Raw genomic sequence first — 10,721 nt, 5'->3', positions numbered from 1 at the left:
CCTTGGGGACAGTCCATATCACAGTATAGGTGGTGTTGGATGTATTAAAATGTATGAAGGTGAATAAATCTCCTGATCCTGACCAAATGTATCCAAGAACACTGCAAGAGGCTAGAGAAGAAACTGCGGGGATCTTGCATGATATTCTTGCATCATCGCTAGCCATTGATGAAGACTGGAGGGTAGCTAATGTTGTGCCCTTTTTCAACAAGAGCTGCAAAGAAAAGCCTGGGAACTATAGACCAGTGAGCCTAACATCTGTGGTGGACAAATTCCTTAAGAAGATTCTGACAGCTAAGATGTATGTGCATTTGGAAAGATTGGATTAGATTAGGAGTCGTCAGCATAGCTTTGAGTGGGAGATTTCCCTAACAAATTTGTTAGAGTTCTTTGATGAAGTGACCAGGAAGTTTGATGAGGGCAGGGCAATAAACATAGTCTATATGGACTTCAGTAAGGCCTTTAATAAGGTTCCACATCATAGGCTGCTCTGGAAGGTTAGATCACATGAAATCCAGGGGAAGCTGGCAAATTGGATACACAAATAGCTTGATGGTAGGAAGCGGGGGTAATGGTCACACTGGAGGTCTGTAACTAGTGGAGTGCTTCAGAGTCGGTGCTGGGCCCATTGCTGTTTGTTATCTATAATCAATGATTTGGATGAGAATGTACAAGGCACTATTAGTAAGTTTGCAGATGTCACTAAAATAGGCGGTATCATGGACAGGGAGGAAGGCGATCAGAAATTGCAGCAGGACCTTGATCAGCTGGGGAAGTGGGCTGAAAAATGGCAAATGTAGTTTAATATAGATAAGTGTGAGGTCTTGCGTTTTAGAAAGTCAAATCATGGTAGGAGCTTCATGGTGAATGGTAGGACCTTAAGGGATGCAGTGAAACAAAGGGATCTTGGAATTCAGGTTCACAGTTCTCTCAAAGTGCAGTCACTTGGTAGACAGGGCAGTGAAGGTGGCTTTTGGCACACTGGCCTTCATCATTCAGGGCTTTGAGTACAAAAGTTGGGAAGTTATGTTGCAGTTATACAGGACATTGGCGAGACCGCTCTTGGAATATCATATTCAATTTTGGTCACCTTACGTAGGAAGGATGTTATTAAACTGGAAAGAGTGCAGAAGAAGTTTACAACGATGTTGCCAGGACTCAATGGTCTGAGTTATAGGGAGAGGTTGGACAAGTTAGGACCTTTTTCTTTAGAGAGTAGAAGACTGAGGGAGGACCTTATAGAGGGGTATAAGATCTCGACTGGCATGGATAGAGTGAACACACTCCATCTTTTTCCTATAGTTGGGGAATTGAAGGCATCAGTTTAAAGTTGGAGGGAAAAAGAGTAAAAAGGAACCGGAGGAGCAACTTTTTTTAAAACACAGAGGGTGGTATGCATATGGAATGAACTGCCAGCGGAAGTGGTTGAGGCAAGGTACATTAATAAGATTGAAAAGGTATTTGGATAAATTTGGCAGTATCCTTCTAAACCTTTCCTAGGATAGGAAAGGTTTAGAAGGATACTGCCAAGTGCAGGGATTTGTGGTTAGCATGAATGTACATTTTGGTTGGCATGGACCAGTTTGGGCCAAAGGGCCTGTCTCCTTGCTGTAGGACTCTATGACTCTAAAAAATAGCATGGAAAAGGAACTGGAGAAAGGCATGCCAGCGATCTTGAGGCCAAGGACTAATCGCACTTCCTGGAAACACTGACCAAATGTGCAATTGGAGATATGGCTCAAGGATTGAGCTCATTGGCCACACTAGGAACCACAGAACCCATGACCAGTGATATGGAACTTCTTAAGTGTATAATACTGTTCAGCAGTGAGTAACTGCTGATGACAATAATTGATGCATGACCTCCCTATTTTTATAGCCAATTTCCCTCACGATAAACAAGAAAATTAGTTTTCTAATTATCTGCTGTACATATGTACTAACCTTTTGTGATTCATGCACTAGGACATCTCAGAACTCTCACCATTTTATTAAGTTTCAAAAATATAAACCGTAAGTACAAAGTTAGCCTGGAGCACTATTCTTTTTTAAGAGCAAAATGATGGTGCTATTTTCTGGGTCTATAGATTGTGAAGGAACAAAAATGCCCTTTAGTAGAGTGATTTGCTCTTCTTGTTGGGTGTGGGAGTTTAGGGAGAGTTTACATGTTACTGAGAATTGTGTCTGCAGGAAGTGTCTTTAGTTGTGACTCCTATCAGATTGAATGGATCAGTTGGAGCGACAGTTAGAGGCAATGAGAAATTTACAAGAGCTGGGGGGTGTGATGGATGACAATTATAGGAAGGGAGAAAAGCCACAGATGCAGTCAGGTAGGAGAAAGTGAGGATTGCAGATGCTGGAGATCAGAGTTGAGAATGTGGTGCTGGAAAAGCACAGCAGGTCAGGCAGCATCCGAGGAGTAGGAGAATCAACATTTCGGGCATAAGCCCTTCATCAGGAATGAAGAGCAAAGATGGGTCCAGGAAAGGTGGGAGAGGTAGGCAGGTAGTGCAGGAGTCTTCCGTAGCTATCCCCATTTCAAATACGTATGCTGTCATGGAAAATGTAGGGGGTGATGGACTCTCAGGGAAACGTAGCATGAACAAAGAAGCTTCTGGTATCAAGACAGGTTCTAATGTAATGAGGGTTAGGATTCCAAGCGATCAATTGTGATGGGGCACTCTCTAGTCAGAGGCACAGTCAGTCATTTCGTGGCCAGCAGCAAAAATTCAGAATGGTGTTTTGCCTCCCTGGTGCCAGGATCAAGATAGTCTCAGAGAGGGTGCAGTATGTTCTCAAGGGGGGAGAGGGACCAGCAGGAGGTCATTATACACATTGGAACCAATGGCATAGGAAGGGAAAAGGATGAAATTCTGAAGGGATAATATAGAAAGCTAGGCAGGAATTTAAAAAGCAGGTCCTCAAGGGTAGTAATATCTGAATTACTCCCAGTGCTTCGAGCTAGTGAGGGTATGAATAGTAGGATAGAGCAGATCAATGTGTAGCTGAGGAGCTGGTGTGTGGGAGAAGGGTTCATGTTTGTGGATTATTGGAATCTCTTCTGAGGTGGAAGTGACCTGTACGAGAAGGACGGATTGCACCTGAATTGGAAGGGGACTAATATACTGGCAGGGAGTTTTGCTAAAGCTGCTCAGGAGGATTTAAACTAGTAGGGCTGGGGCGGGGCAGGGAAATAATGAGGAAAAAGATCAATCTGAGACTGGTACAGTTGAGAAAGATAGTGACTCAAACAGTCAGGGCAGGCAGGGACAAAGCAGAGGACTGGGTTTAGGTGGAGAGGAATTTGTTAAGTGTCTACAACAAAGTTTTCTGATTCAATATGTGGATGTTCCTACTACAGAAGGTGCAAACCTTGACCCAGTCTTGGGAAATAATGCAGGGCAGGTGACTGAGGTGTCAGTGGGGGAGCACTTTGGGGCCAGCGACCATAATCCTATTAGTTTTAAAATAGTGAAGGAAAGGGATGGACCAGATCGAACAGTTGAAGTTCTAAATTGGAGGAAGGCTAACTCTGACGGTATTAGGCAAGCAATTTCAAAAGCTGACTGGGACAGTTGTTCACAGGTAAATGAATGGCTAGAAAATGGGAAGCCTTCAAAAACGAGATAACAAGAGTCCAGAGACAATATATTCCTGTTAGGGTGAAAGGAAAGGCTGGTAGGTGTAGGGAATGCTGGATGACCGGAGAAATTGAGGTTTTAAGAAAAAGAAGAAAGCATATATCAGGTATAGACAGAAGAGATCAAGAGAATCCTTAGAAGAGCATAAAGACAGTAGGAGGATATGTAAGTGGAAAATCAGGAGGGCATAAAGGGGACATGAGATAGCTTTGGTTAAGGAGAATCCAAAGGGTTTTTATAAATACATTAAGGACAAAAGGGTAACTAGGGAGAAAATAGGGTCTCTCAAAGATCAACAAGGCAGCCTATGTGTGAAGCTGCAGGAGATGGGGGAAGATCCTAAACAAGTATTTTGCATCAGTGTTTACAGTGGAGAAGGACATGGAAGATATAGAATGTGGGGAAATAGATGACATCTTGAAAAATGTCCATATTATGTTATCCATAAAAGTGAATAAATCCCCAGGACCTGATCAGGTATACTCCAGAACTCTGTGGGAAGCTAGGGAAGTGATTGCTGGGCGCCTTGTTGAGATATTTCATAGAATCATAGAATTCCTACAATGCGGAAACAGGCCCTTCGGCCCAACAAATCTACACCAACCCTCCAAAGAGCAACCCACCCAGGCCCATTCCCCTACCGCATTACTCCACATTTTATCCCTGACTAATGCACCTAACCTACACATCCCTGTACACTATGGGCAATTTAGCATGGCCAATCCACCTAACCTGCACATCTTCAGACTCTGGAAGGAAACCAGAGCACCTGGAGGAAAGCCATGCAGACACAGGGAGTTTGCACAAACTCCAGAGACAGTGCCGGAGGCTGGAATTGAACCCAGTCCCTGGCGCTGTGAGGCAGCAGTGCTAACCACTGCGCCATCATGGCACCCAAAAAACAAATTTTTAAAAGTGGTATCATCGATAGTCATAAGTGAGGACCGGATGATTGGAGATTAGCTAATGTGGTGCCACTATTTAAGAAAGGTGGTAAGGACAAGTCAGGAAACTATAGACTTGTGAGCCTGACATTGGTTGTGGGCAAGTTGTTGGAGGGAATCCTGAAGAACAGGATTCACATGTACTTGGAAAGGCAACAACCAATTAGGGATAGTCAGCATGGCTTTGTCTGTGGGAAATCATGTTTCACAAACTTGATTGAGTAACAAAGAGGATTGATGAGGGCAGAGCCACATACGTGATCTATATGGACTTCAGTTAGGTGTTCAACAAGGCTCCCCATGGGAGACTGGTTAGCAAGGTTAGTGCTCATGGAATACAGGGAGAACTAGCCTTTTAGATATAGAACTGGCTCGAATGTAGAAGACAGAGTGGTGATGGAGGGTTGTTTTTCAGACTGGAGGCCTGTGACCAGTGGAGTGCCTCAAGGATCAGTGCTGTGTCCACTACTTTTTGTCATTTACATAAATGATTAGGATGTGAAAATAAGAGGTAAAGTTTGCAGATGACACCAAAATCGGAGGTGCAGTGGACAGAGAAGGTTACCTTAGATTACAACAGGATCTTGATCAGATGGGCCAAGGAGTGGCAGGAGTTTAATTTGGATAAATGCGAGGTGCTGCATTTTGGAAAAACAAATTTTAGCAGGACTTATACACTTAATGGGAAGGTCCTTGGGAGTGTTGCTGAACAAAGACACCTTGGAGTGCAGGTTCATAACTCCTTGAAAGTAGAGTCACAGGTAGATAGGATAGTGAAGGCGGCGTTTGGTATGTTTTCCTTTATTGGTCAAAGCATTGAGTACAAGAGTTGAGAGGTCATGTTGTGGCTTCCAGGACATCGGTTAGGCCACTTTTAGAATATTGCATGCAATTCTGGTCTCCGTCCCATTGGAAGGATGTTCTGTTCATAAAAGTTTACAAGCATGTTGCCAAGCTTGGGAGGATTTGAGCTATAAGGAGAGGCCGAATAGGCAGAGGCTGTTTTTCCTGGAGCATTGGAGGCTGAGGGGTGACCTTAGAGAGGTTTATAAAATCATGAGAGGCATGGATAGGATAAATAGACAAAATCTTTTCCTTGGGGTGGGGGAAGTCCAGAAATCAAGGGCATAGGTTTAGAGTGAGAGGCGAAAGATATAAAAGGGACCTAAGGGGCAACTTTTTCATGTAGAGTGTGGTGCGTGTATGCAATGAACTACCAGAGGAAGTGGAGGAGGCTGGTACAATTGCAGCATTTAAAAGGCATCTGGATGGATATGTGAATAGGAAAGGTTTAGAAGGTTATGGCAATGCTGGCAAATGGGACTAGATTAGGTTAGGATCTCTGGTCAGCATGGACGAGATATTCGTTTATAGCCTCATGTCCGCTCCACAACTAATTTTCTACCCATCTTTGTACTATCAACAAATTTAGCTAATGTACCTTTGATCACTTCATCCATTTGTAAAAATTGTGAAAGGTTGAGGCTTCACTATTGAATCATATGAAACACCATCCAGTACATCTTGCCAACTAGAAAATATCCTATTTATGGCAGTGTCAGTCAATCTCCTATCCACGTCAATATGTTATGCCCTGCACCATGTGCTTTTGTTTTCTACACCAACCTTGCTTGTTAACTACCTTCTGGAAATCCAAGAATAGTCTATCCACTGATCCCCCTTTATCCATGTACATTACTTCTTCAAAGAAATCCAATAAATTGGCTGAACATGATTTTTCTTTCACAAGACCATGTTGACTCTGCCTTATTACTTTGAACTTTAAGTGCCCTGCTCTGACAAGTTTAATCTTGGGTGCTGACGTCTTCCCTATGCCATATGTTAAGGTATTGACCCATAGTTTCCTGTTTTCTCTCTCCTTCCAGAACCAAAGATTTATATATGTCACAGAGATTTATACTAAACAATGTTTGAGAATGATCTGGGTACAGCGGCTAAGATTTCCAGTACCTTCCCAAGGTGGCCATGTGCAGCTCAAAGGTTGGGCTCTGAGATTGGTTCCTGAGGCAAGCAGGACAAATACCTAGATTTAACAAGATGACAAGCATACTATTCATGTATCACTGGATTAGAATGTTAAAAATCACACAACACCAGGTTATAGTCCAACAGGTTTAATTGGAAGCACTAGCTTTCAGAGCGTTGCTCCTTCATCAGGTGGTTGTGGAGGACACAATTGTAAGACACAGAATTTATAGCAAAAGTTTACAGTGTGATGTAACTGAAATGATACATTGAAAAATACTTTGATTGTTTGTTGAGTCTTTCATCTGTTCGAATACCATGATAGTACATCTCCAAATCATGGATTTGGATGCACAGTGTTCTGTTGATTATAGAACAGACGAAGACACTTAGACCTGGGATAGCAGCTATTGTCAGAGGCAGGGTAATGAGAACATTAATAGATTCAGAACTCATTGCATGTGTTAGTAGCCATCACACTATATCACTAATGGTGCCATGGAATAAGGGACTGAGCAGAATGGTGGCAGCTTGGCTGCAAAAAGAAAAATTCTACTCTGCCAAATCACAAGGTCAGAGTGTCCTGATAGCTATTGTCTAACCAGTGACTGTTTAAATCCACAGGTAAAAGACCAAGAATGTATGGCAGATGATCACTTTTTGAGAATATTCAGGACAAAAATCAATGCTTACTTATTCTCATTAAACAAGTTAAGAGACATGGAAATAGAATGAGAAGGTGGGGCTGAGGTAGAGGATTAGTTAGCCTTGTTGAATGACAGATCAAACTCGAAGATCAAAGTGACTTAATGTAATTCTTTGTAACATTCTTATGCAAGAAGAGGCCCACTTTTGACAATGGTAACATTAGACTACATACAGTACATAAGCACATTTCTATAGAAATGAAACCAGCCACCAACACAATGTTAAAGAAGAAAACAAAGGCCTACTTTGGATACTACAGTGATCTGATACAAATTAGCAAAGCATCTCTTGCCCATATAAACCTGGAGTCAATTCCAATTGAAAGTGCTTCAATTGACTAGTACATATAGCTATACTGTCAAACTTGACAGCCAAGTAGCACATGAAAGAAATAGAACCGAACTATTTGGGGGAAAAAAAACAAGATGATAGCATCCTGTGACAAATAGGGTTGATGGTTTTTCAGGATGAAATTGGGATGTAGTCTTTAGACATCTTTGCCCCAAGGCAATAACTCACTAAATGACTGAAACTAAAACAATTAAAATACCAAGTCACTGTACTCGGTTTTCAAATTGGAATGCAAAGATATTTAGGAGCTGCATAAGTTTCCAGTAGCCTGGACGAGAGTTACAAATGTTCACATGATGGCATTTGAATAATTCGGCATGTAGAGAATTAAACGACTTCATGGAAATTTTAGCACAAGTGAATGCAGGTCATTATAGCTAAGCTAGACCTAAAGTTTAAGCAGAGTCAATCCGATTTAGTCCTTACAACAAACTGTGGTTTATCTGATCTACTCCTAATGATAAACTAGGGTTATTCCGATACAATCCTAATGCTGATCTGGACTTACTTTGATCCAATCCTATACTTGAGCCAGAGTCATTTCAAACCAGTCTCAATGTCAAAACCGAGTGAGACTGATTCAATCCGAATGTTGACCCAGAGTCATGTCTGATCCAATGCTAATGTCAAACTATGGCCAGTGTAATCCAGTCCTAAGGTCAAACTGAAGTCAGTCTGATCCAGATTTCATGTTGAATCAGAGTCAAATCAATCCCATCCTGACATCCAACCACATTGTTTTTTTCCCTGTTCAATATGGACTGCACACAAGCTGTCCCTTCCCACAGGAACCTACCCCACTCCAGACGACTTGACTTCAGAGCTTTATATTACGAATAGTAGGACTTCTGGAATTTGCAAGGCAGTCCCGAAAAACCTAGGGCGAGATATGAAATTAGATAGCTCCTTCAAAAGGATGGCACAGCAGAAAGGGTCAAATGCCTCCCCATGCTGTAAGATTTTATGATTCATCAGTTAGTGACAGTTTGACCCTTTGTCTAGACAGGGTCAATCACCTGCAGCATAATCTGAAGTCCAGGTGAGAAAGTATCTCAAATTAACAAACAGCCAATTTTTGGGCCAAACCAAACCAAAAGATTGAAAGGAACTGTTTTGGGCCCTTCCACTGCAAGGGTGAAACCATGCAGTTTGTCCAAAGTCCAAATACATGAGATCTTTGAGTGAGAAATTTGGTCAGCTGCTCCCATTGCTTAAAACATCAATTTTTAAAGGCTTTGTTTAGATTCCAGGTTTTATTGAGTGACATAAAAGGGAAACTGTTTTGTAGTGGAAATTATCCAGGTGACCAGTGAAGAGGTTATACAACATATACAACCAACTGATATTTTTGTAGCACTGAATCTCATTCCATCGAATAATGGAACAGACTGAGACAGACACCCCTTAGGTTTTAACTCCGGATCTGATCTTTACTGGACATGCATTTTAAACTACTAAGTCACTGCGTTCAAGACTTTTGGGAACATTATAAAACAAAGTTAAAAATCACACAAAACCAGGTTATAGTCCAACTGGTTTATTTGGTTATAGTCCAACGGTTCCTGGTGTTGTGACTTTTAAACTTTGTACACCCCAGTCCAACACCGGCATCTCCAAATCATGGTTTATTTGGAAGCACTAGCTTTTGGACCACTGCTCCTTCATCAGGTGGTTGCCAGGAAGGAGCAGCACTCCGAAAGCTGGTGCTTCCAAATAAACCTGTTGGACTATAACCTGATGTTATGAGATTTTTAACTTTGTACATACACCCCAGTTCAATACCAGCACCTCCAAATTATAAAACAAAATGTGACACCAAGTAACATACCGAGAGCCAATAAAAACCTTAGTCAAAAAGGTAAATTTTAAGGAGCTTTAAGTGAAGGTGAGTTAGAAAGGCAAAGAGTTTAGGAAGGGCTTCTAGAATGTAGGACCCAGGTAACTTAAGGCACAGCTACCATTTAAAATCTGAGACACAAGGAACCAGAATTAGAACTTTTATCTCAAGGGGCTTGAAGACATTTTAAAGATGGTGTGGGGCAAAGCCATGGAGGGATTTGAAAACAAGGATGAAAATTTTAAAATTTGAATGATGCTTGATTGGGAGACGATGTAGGTAAGTAAGGTAGGATTAATGGGCTAACAGGACATTGTACATCTTAAGATGCAGATGGTGAAGGTTTTGAAAGTTTAGATGCTCTTAGTTTTATGCAGGGTGCAATATAGGAGATAAATCAGCTGTACATTGGAACTGTCAAATCGAAAGCTAACAACGATATGAATGAGGTTTTTAGCAGCAGATGAGAAGGACAAAGAAGGGTGATGTTATGGTGTTAGCAATGAACTTAGTGTTGGCATGCACAGGTCATCACAAGGTCATTTTGGGATCAAATGTGACACCAAGATAACAATCAATTGGCTTAATCTCAGTGTTCCCAAAGAAATGGATGGAGTCAGCAGCTCAGAAATGAAATTTGGAGTAAGGGCAGAAAACAATGGCTTCAATTTTCCCAACTGAGAGAAAATTTCTACTAGGTCACTACTGAATATCAGAGAGATAGTGTGACAGATTAGCAAAAATGGATGAGTCAAAAGTATATTATTTGTGTAAATATAATACATTTAGATGTGAATATAGGCGGTATGGTAAGTAAATCTGAAGATGACAAAGTTGGTGGAATAGTGGACAGCGAAGGTTACTTCGGAGTACAACTAGACCTCAATCAGATGGAGTGGGAAGTGGCAGATACAATTAGATAGACGTGAGGTGCTGCAGTTTGGAAAGGCAAGTCTGGGCAGGACTTATACGCTTGATGGTAGGGTCCTGGGGAATGTTGCTGAACAAAGAGACCTTGGAGTGCAAATTCATAGTTCCTTGAAAAAATGCAACCATAGGTGGACAGGATAGTGAAGGCAACATTTGGTCTGCTTACCTTTATTGGTCAGTGCACTGACTATAGGCATTGGGAGGTCATGTTGTGGTTGTCCGTGTCAAAAAAAGGAGAGATATTAGGACTGGGATTATAATGATCACAAAACTGAACAACCTGGGGTCCATTTCTCTAGAAAAAGGTTAAACAATGACTTAACA

Source organism: Chiloscyllium punctatum, chromosome 11 (assembly GCF_047496795.1).
Source record: "Chiloscyllium punctatum isolate Juve2018m chromosome 11, sChiPun1.3, whole genome shotgun sequence".
NCBI classification, from domain to species: Eukaryota; Metazoa; Chordata; class Chondrichthyes; order Orectolobiformes; family Hemiscylliidae; genus Chiloscyllium; species Chiloscyllium punctatum.
This window is presented reverse-complemented; position numbering follows the sequence as displayed.